Below are 7,508 nucleotides of genomic sequence, written 5' to 3'. Positions count from 1 at the left end.
ACACTGTTTGATTTAATTGAAATGCAGAATAAGCTATAAACGAACCGGAAAGAAGTTCGTTTATGTTCGTCTGTTTAATAAATGAACCGGAGATGAACAAAAAACTTTTGTTCGGTAAGCTTAACGGACGAACATGGACCGAGGCCACGTTCGTTCAATAGTGTTCGTGAACGTTCGTTAATGATTATACTTTTTGAAGTTAATATGTAATCGTTTATGTTCGTTTGTTCATTAGAATCGTTTATGTATGCTTGTTTATTAATGTTCATTAGTGTGTGTTAGTGTTTGTTTGTCCATTACTGCCCATTAATGTTCATTAGTGTCTACTAGTGTTCGTTTGTCCATTACTGTCCATTAATGTTTATGTGTTCGTTTGTCCATTAGTGTCCATTAGGGTCCATTAGTGTTTGTTTGTCCGTTAGCGTCCGTTTACAATATTAACGAACGGACACAAATGGACACGAACAAACTCAATTCCTTAATGGACGGACACGGACAAGAATTTTTGTTTGGTAGAGTGTTCGTGAACCGCCCGTTTGTCCAACAAAAGCTTAACGGACGAACATGGACAATGTCTCGTCCGGTTCGGTTCGGTCGTTTACAGCCCTATGCACAAATGTCATTGCTGTTTCATTTAGTGTATTTCTTATATATGATTTATTATTGACTCTAACAACAATGATATTTGTGATTTTTTAATTTAAATCAAACAGTGCTTTACTAGCCTCCAAACAGTTCAATACATATCATACGCATTAGTCATTGACTGAAATAAGTAAAAACAGTGATGTTTCACACGACGATAAGATCACGAATTGTGAAACATTATGTTTTTTACAGATTTCAATCAAAGATTAATGCCAATGATATGTATGGAACTGTTTGGACATTGGAGGCTAGTAAAAAACTGTTTGATATAATTGAAATGCACAAATGCCATTGTTGTTAAAGCCAAAAATAATATATAATAAAGACACAAAATGAAACAACAATGACATTTGTGCATTTCAATTAAATCAAACAGTGTTTTACTAGCCTCTAAACAGTTTCGTAGATATCATTGACATTTCTCCCAAATAATGCAATCTTCGTGTCTAGAGTCTAAGAGTCAATTTGGACTGAATCTCTGATCGAAATCAGTAGAAACGGTGATGTTTCTCACGACGATAAGATCGCGAAATGTGCGAAACTTTAGCATCTACAATCTAGATAAATGAAAGTACACTTCAAGCAAGTCAATCATCACTTGTAGTCATGCAGGTTCTGAATTGGTAATGTTTGTTATCATTTTCACTGAAATGCACAAATGGTATTGTTGTCTGATAATTTGATTTAGTGTGTTTCTTGACATGATTAAGTATTCGCCTGCTAGATGTTGTTTAGTTGGATCATGGATGTATTCACCTCTGTTTGTTTGATTAAAGCTCTTGATTTCATGTCATTTTAGTAATATTGAAGTTTCTCATATTGTGTTATTAATTTCTGCTGTTTGGATGTAGATACAGTTGAGTTCATATCAGGTAACTTTTGATGGACCAGGTATGATAATGCATTCCAACTTTTTATGTAAGATATATCAGATGTGTTGCTTCAGTAGATTTTAATATGTTTATAAAACTGTAGTATGAGAAGGTTGAGAAGATTGGTGAAGGAACATATGGTGTGGTTTACAAGGCGCGTGACAAACTTAACAATGAAACAATTGGCTTGTTTTGATAAGTGGTTTAAAGGTTTTAAAGGACAGTGTTCAAGTCTTGTTTGGGTTTATTTATTGTTAGTAGGCTTCAAGATGCACTCAAATGCTTATTCATTATAACAAAAGTACATGTCAAATCTGAGAATTAGTATCTTTTTACAGTTTCATTGCATTTTGTTGATTATTTCAATAATTGTGACACTTTATTTTCTATGTGTTTGTTTTTATTTGTTTTCCTTCATTATTTTGCAATCATTGATATACATTCTTCATTTCAGGCCCTTTTAAGATCAATGGTGTTCCTTTGAGGCGAGTGAACCAATTATACGTTATCGCCACATCAACAAAGGTTGATATTTCAGGGGTAAATGTGGAGAAGTTTGATGACAAGTACTTTGGAAAGAAGGTCGAGAAGAAAAAGAAGAAAGGAGAGGGTGAGTTTGGTAAAGATGTGGATCTAGGACGTTCTTTTCTTGCGTTGACAATAGAAGAGAAAATTATGTTTTGTATGTGAATTGATTTTAACTATGGTTGATGTTTTTTGCTTAAAAACTATGTTTTGTATGTGAATTGGTTTGATCAATGCATATTTTGGTTGGAATTTATGCATCTTTTTATATGTTTTTTATTTTTTAATAAATATTTGTTATGAAAAAAATACTTGTGCTAATGATAAAGTTGATATAATTCTCTGTTTATTTTCTATGTACCAAACAAGAGAAATGATTCTCAGCTATATTTCTCTACTGAAATCTCTGTACTACCAAACAGAACAGTCAATTCTCATTCTCCAGACCAATTCCCTTTATCTGTAATTCCATTTCTCTATTCCATTTCTCTACAATTCCATTCTCTATACCAAACTACCCTTGGTCAATATTTTAAAACTACCCTTTAAGTTATACCCTCTCTCCTCCGCAAGATTGTTTTGCCATAATTTGACAGCATTACCCTTTTTCTGCAATTGCCTAAGATTCTCTTCTAATCATTCCTCATCTCAAGAAAACCCTAATATGATTAAATCATCCTTCAACCTTTAATTCACAACTATAAATTAAAGTAAGTATGTTAAAACTATAATCTTGTTTTCACCTTAACAAGTTATCTCTCAATACCCTATCATTGTGTCTTGAAAAACAATGTAATGTAAGATTTTATATTACAAAACCTTAGCTAGTAGCCTTCCTTTCTTGGAAAACTTAATAACAATTTAAGACAAACGATAGGTACTACACTGACATCTTATGTTGTTCGATCGGAATCTTTATACACGTTTAAAAAGAAAATTATTTGAACAAGAACGTTGAACGCGCCATAGAGAAACACCAACTTAAAACCAACCAATCACATAAATTCGGAAATACAATAGAAGAGTACCCAAACCCCTCTAAGTTACTAATTAACTAGCTAGTTTCATCCTCTTCTTAATATATAAAAGAACACATATCCAGGAATAGAGTTTACATATACATATATTATATATAGAAAAAAAATAAAGTGTCTCTTGCTATACATTTTTCTCTAATTTAAACACAAAGAGGTAGTTGATACAGATCATGAAGATGAAGTAGATGAGGATAAAACCATGATAATGAAACAGAAACAAACTGCTAAAATAATCATATATCATTCATAACACCAATAAAAAAGCTAGCTTTTTTTGTTTGTATCTTTACCACAGCCACCATCGCCATTTCTTGAAATCTTCCATGGGTATACCAATCCATTCAATCATCAATCAAAAAACCATCACTCTAACTCTTACCTGTTTGAAATAGGGTTTGGTCCACTTGGAACTTCATGTTTGGCGGCTTCAAATGATCCAGTAGACTTTGGATGTGATCGATGGCGCATTCTCCTGGTGCGAAAATTGGTGGTGGTGGTTGTTGTTGTTGTTGATGATGATGATCTTGAGGATTCAACATGGGAAGTAGAAGTGGTTGGTTTAGTTGGAAGTGATGCAACTCCCATGGAACTAGAGGATTGAAGAAGAGTGATCAAGATAGTAAAGATCAAAAGTGCAACATAGAAAAGTGAAGAACATGATCTAGGGTTTGAGAAATGAGAGATTTGTGTGGAGGATCTCAATTTAGCCATGCAATAGTTGATTGTTTCTGAGAATAAAATAAATAACCACCCCCCAAAAGACCACAAGAGATCAATATCCATCAACCAATTGCATACACCCAATGACTAAATCTTGAGCACCACCCCAAGTAGAGAGAGAGAGAGAGAGAGAGAGAGAGGTTATAAAAGGTGGATGGAAAAGAAGTATTGAAATTGAATACACATTTGATGAATAAGTACTAGTAATCAAAGCATAATTCAAGGGGAAGCATATAGGAAAGAAGATGTGAAAGCTAGGTAGTAGTTGAGCTAATTTACTTGGCTATCCCTACGGTATTTTCACGACGAATACTACATGCAAACTATATCGTTGGTATAAATGTTCCCAATCAAGGTAAACAAACCAAACCGCTCGTATATAATTAATTACTCAAAATCAGTTTAAAAGCTCTAATCAAGCTTAGGTTCACGTGTCAAGCTTCAATAGGACTAAATTAAAAGGCAATATTATGTGGGTTAAGCTACTCTACAAAGGGAGACAAAAATAAAAAGGATGAGAAGGATTTATAGTCATAAAAAAAACCTTTCAAAAAAATTAAAAATAAATAAATAAAAAATCATAACTCAAAATTTAATAAAAAAAACAAAAAAAGTAAAAACACAAAAATGTTTCTACCATCTTCCTTGTTCTTAAAAAAAGACACAATGTTGAGTGAAAAAGACCATTGTATCTTTTTGTTTATTATTGTGTTTTATGTTTATTTTCGTCATTGATTGTGTCTTTTTTTTTCTTAATATTGTGTTATATTATTCAGCATTGTATTATATTTTGTTTGGGATTGTGTTATATTTTGCGATTTATTGTGTCTTTTTTTAGTTGTAATTGTGTTTTTTATTTATTTTCGTTATTTTGTCTTTTGTCTCTGCATTGTGTTTTTTTTTTGGAACGAGAATGATGAGGGAAACATTTTTGTTTTTTTAAATTCTTTTTATTTATATTTTGAGTTATGATTATTTTTATTAATTTTTTAAAATTTTTTTGAGAGGTTTTTTTGTATGGTCACAAATTCTTCTCATCCTTCTCATTTTTGTCTCCCTTTGTATTTAACTTTTCACATATTATGTGTATTTTTTTATTTAATATATATACACATATATATTTATGTACTAAATATTATTATATATATAACTATGATGAAAAGTAATTAAATATAATATTAAAACTATAATTATAATATGTGTGTGTTTATATATATAAAAAATAATGATAAATGAATATAAGTAGGATAACTAATAAATATTAAATGAGTCAAACTCGAACTTCAAAAATTACTCATAAGAAGCACACAAGATTCACATATAGAGCTCTAAATTACATCGCTAAATTCCTTCTTTCTTTAAGAAAATAAAGGCAGAAAATATGGTTTGAGACAAAGTTTATGGTGAGCTCTAACTATTGGTCAGCAATATACTTAAGTTATGATTGAAAATTTAAAACATAGGAAAGTTATATTTTTGGACTAATACAAATTACAAAACTAATGGATCTAAAGTGATCTAGTCTTTTGGAACAAAGGTAATAATTATTAGAGATAATCCTGATTCCTGAAACAAATCTAAAGAACTAATTAATGAAGGTTTTGTCATTATTTTATTAATTACAGAACTATACTTCAAATCAAATCATTTCCAATTCTAAAAATGGTGCAGCAGAAGCAATCTTTGTAACAAAGTTTGGAGATTTAACCAAATAAAGAAAAGTGAAAATGTTTGCTACTGTGGGAGTCTCATTCTCCCTTTTTCCTTTGTCCAAAACAATTGCTTTTCCCTTTAGAGAAAGACCCCAGGAAATATGTCACCAAAGCTATATATATTTGGTTAATTGCAGGCTATGAGAACTTTGATATTTCACAAGGAAAATGTATAATATGAAACAATGAATGATATATATATTGTGCATGTGTGTTATAGACGTTTAATCACCGACCAATCAAACTAAATCCCTGAAAAAAAAAACTCTTTTAAAGGTCTTCGCAAATGCGTTGATGTTAATTGAATGAAACTTTACCTACGTAGAGTTTCCTGCAGATGTTCATCAATGGTTGGTATATTCTAAAGGGTCATACGCTCGATAAAATCCTCTGTAGTGATCCTATCTTTTTCTGAACGTTGACTTTCTTATTAATGTCACCTATGAGATTTGATCTCTCATGATTTGAAAAGACAAAACTTTATCCAATACCTTATCTGAGTTACACAAGTTCTTTTCTCTCATTTTATTTATATACCATCCAACATTCCTTTGATGCATTTTTATTTGATTAGTGCTAACTCATGACAATATTGAGGCTCTCTCGCTTTAACTCATTTTAACTTAAGTGTTAAAATTGCATATTTTGACTCAAACTCGTTTAGACGTTACTCTTGATGACAATGTTTTGTCATTCTCTAAATAACTATAGTTATATTTATGCTACATGGAATATCTCGAGTAAAGGACAGGGGTATATTTGTCCAATTAGAAAAAGGCTGAAATATGCGCTCATATGGGCAGCGGGTCTGAAAAGAAATAAAGAAAAAGAGAAGCATTCAATAAAGAAATAAAAGGAGTGACACCAGAAAGCAAGAAAGTGTGGTGGACTACTGGTGTCTGGTGGGTGGATACTAACAGAAGGTTTTTGTGTGCCTTTTTTATTGCTTGGAGGCTTGCCCAAGAAACCTCTTTTTTAGACTTTTAATTCATTTCATTCTTATTTTTAGTTTAAGTTACATTTTTTTTCCTTATATCATACAGGAGGTTGCCTAATTATCATAGAAGCAGAAAAACAATAGTTAGAACTGTCTTCGATGCTCCATGCCTCCAGCCATTCTTTAGCTAACATAAACTTCGATTTTGGGACGTCTCTATGTTTTAGAGAAAACATTTTACTTTAGCCTCCCAAAATAACTAAAACAATTAGAGTTCTCAGTCGTGACTGGTAATTATCAGTTTTAAACCATTGTGATTCCCGTGTGCCATTACAGCACCGCCGAGGACCTAATATCGACTTAATTATTGAGACAGAAACATTTTATGTGTGTTTCTTCCAAATTGTTGTATATACATTGGTTAGGTTGATAGTGTAGGACATGGGTCACAATATTATTTAAAAATAATAAAAATAAAATAAGTATAACGATACTCTCGTTATACAAGAAAAATACCGTAGTACAATACCGTGTACACAACCAAAAAGAAAATAAAATAAAATAAAATAAAATACAATTTATATTAATATAAAGATTTATGTCGATGTCTTCGATGAGAACTTCAACAGAAATTTCTTGACTCAAGTCTTTCACTCGTTGAGTATCTTCACATTCGTCTTACTTTTTCCATGATGTGGCAACTCCATTGACTGCAACAAAAGATGAACAAAACAATATAAATTGAGCGTGGTTGAGGCACTTATTCAATACGCTTCCCTTAAAACAGATTTCGGGTCTCTACTAAAGAGCCGTCTGTCTCCCAGGGTACAACAACCGTAACAGTGTGTACTGCCGGGGAAGGCTACGCGCCCAAGGCTACACCGGATTCTTTAGTATGATAGAACTTGATAATATGAAGATGAAGTTTAGAGAGTTTTCCTCCACAATATTCCATGGAAAAGAAATATACTTAGGTTTGTTTTTGATGATAATCATTTTTATTCTCCAACTTCTCTTCTTTTTCTTTAGGCTAATTTATATAATAAACATGAATGAG

At 31.7% G+C, this 7,508-nt stretch overlaps 1 long non-coding RNA gene across 1 annotated transcript; it reads left to right on the top strand.

The window, feature by feature from the left end:
* Positions 1-1,432: 1,432 nt before the first annotated feature.
* LOC143561081 (uncharacterized) lies at positions 1,433-1,710 on the top strand. Its single transcript, XR_013140232.1, has 2 exons — positions 1,433-1,539; positions 1,624-1,710. It is a non-coding gene; the product is annotated as an uncharacterized LOC143561081 (long non-coding RNA).
* The last annotated feature ends 5,798 nt before the right edge of the window (positions 1,711-7,508 follow it).

This window comes from Bidens hawaiensis, unplaced genomic scaffold (assembly GCF_021521415.1).
Source record: "Bidens hawaiensis isolate Kalapana, Puna unplaced genomic scaffold, B.hawaiensis_p1.1 tig00020534_1, whole genome shotgun sequence".
NCBI classification, from domain to species: Eukaryota; Viridiplantae; Streptophyta; class Magnoliopsida; order Asterales; family Asteraceae; genus Bidens; species Bidens hawaiensis.
Note: the sequence above shows the minus strand (reverse complement) of the source record. Positions and strands in the feature narration are given on the sequence as shown.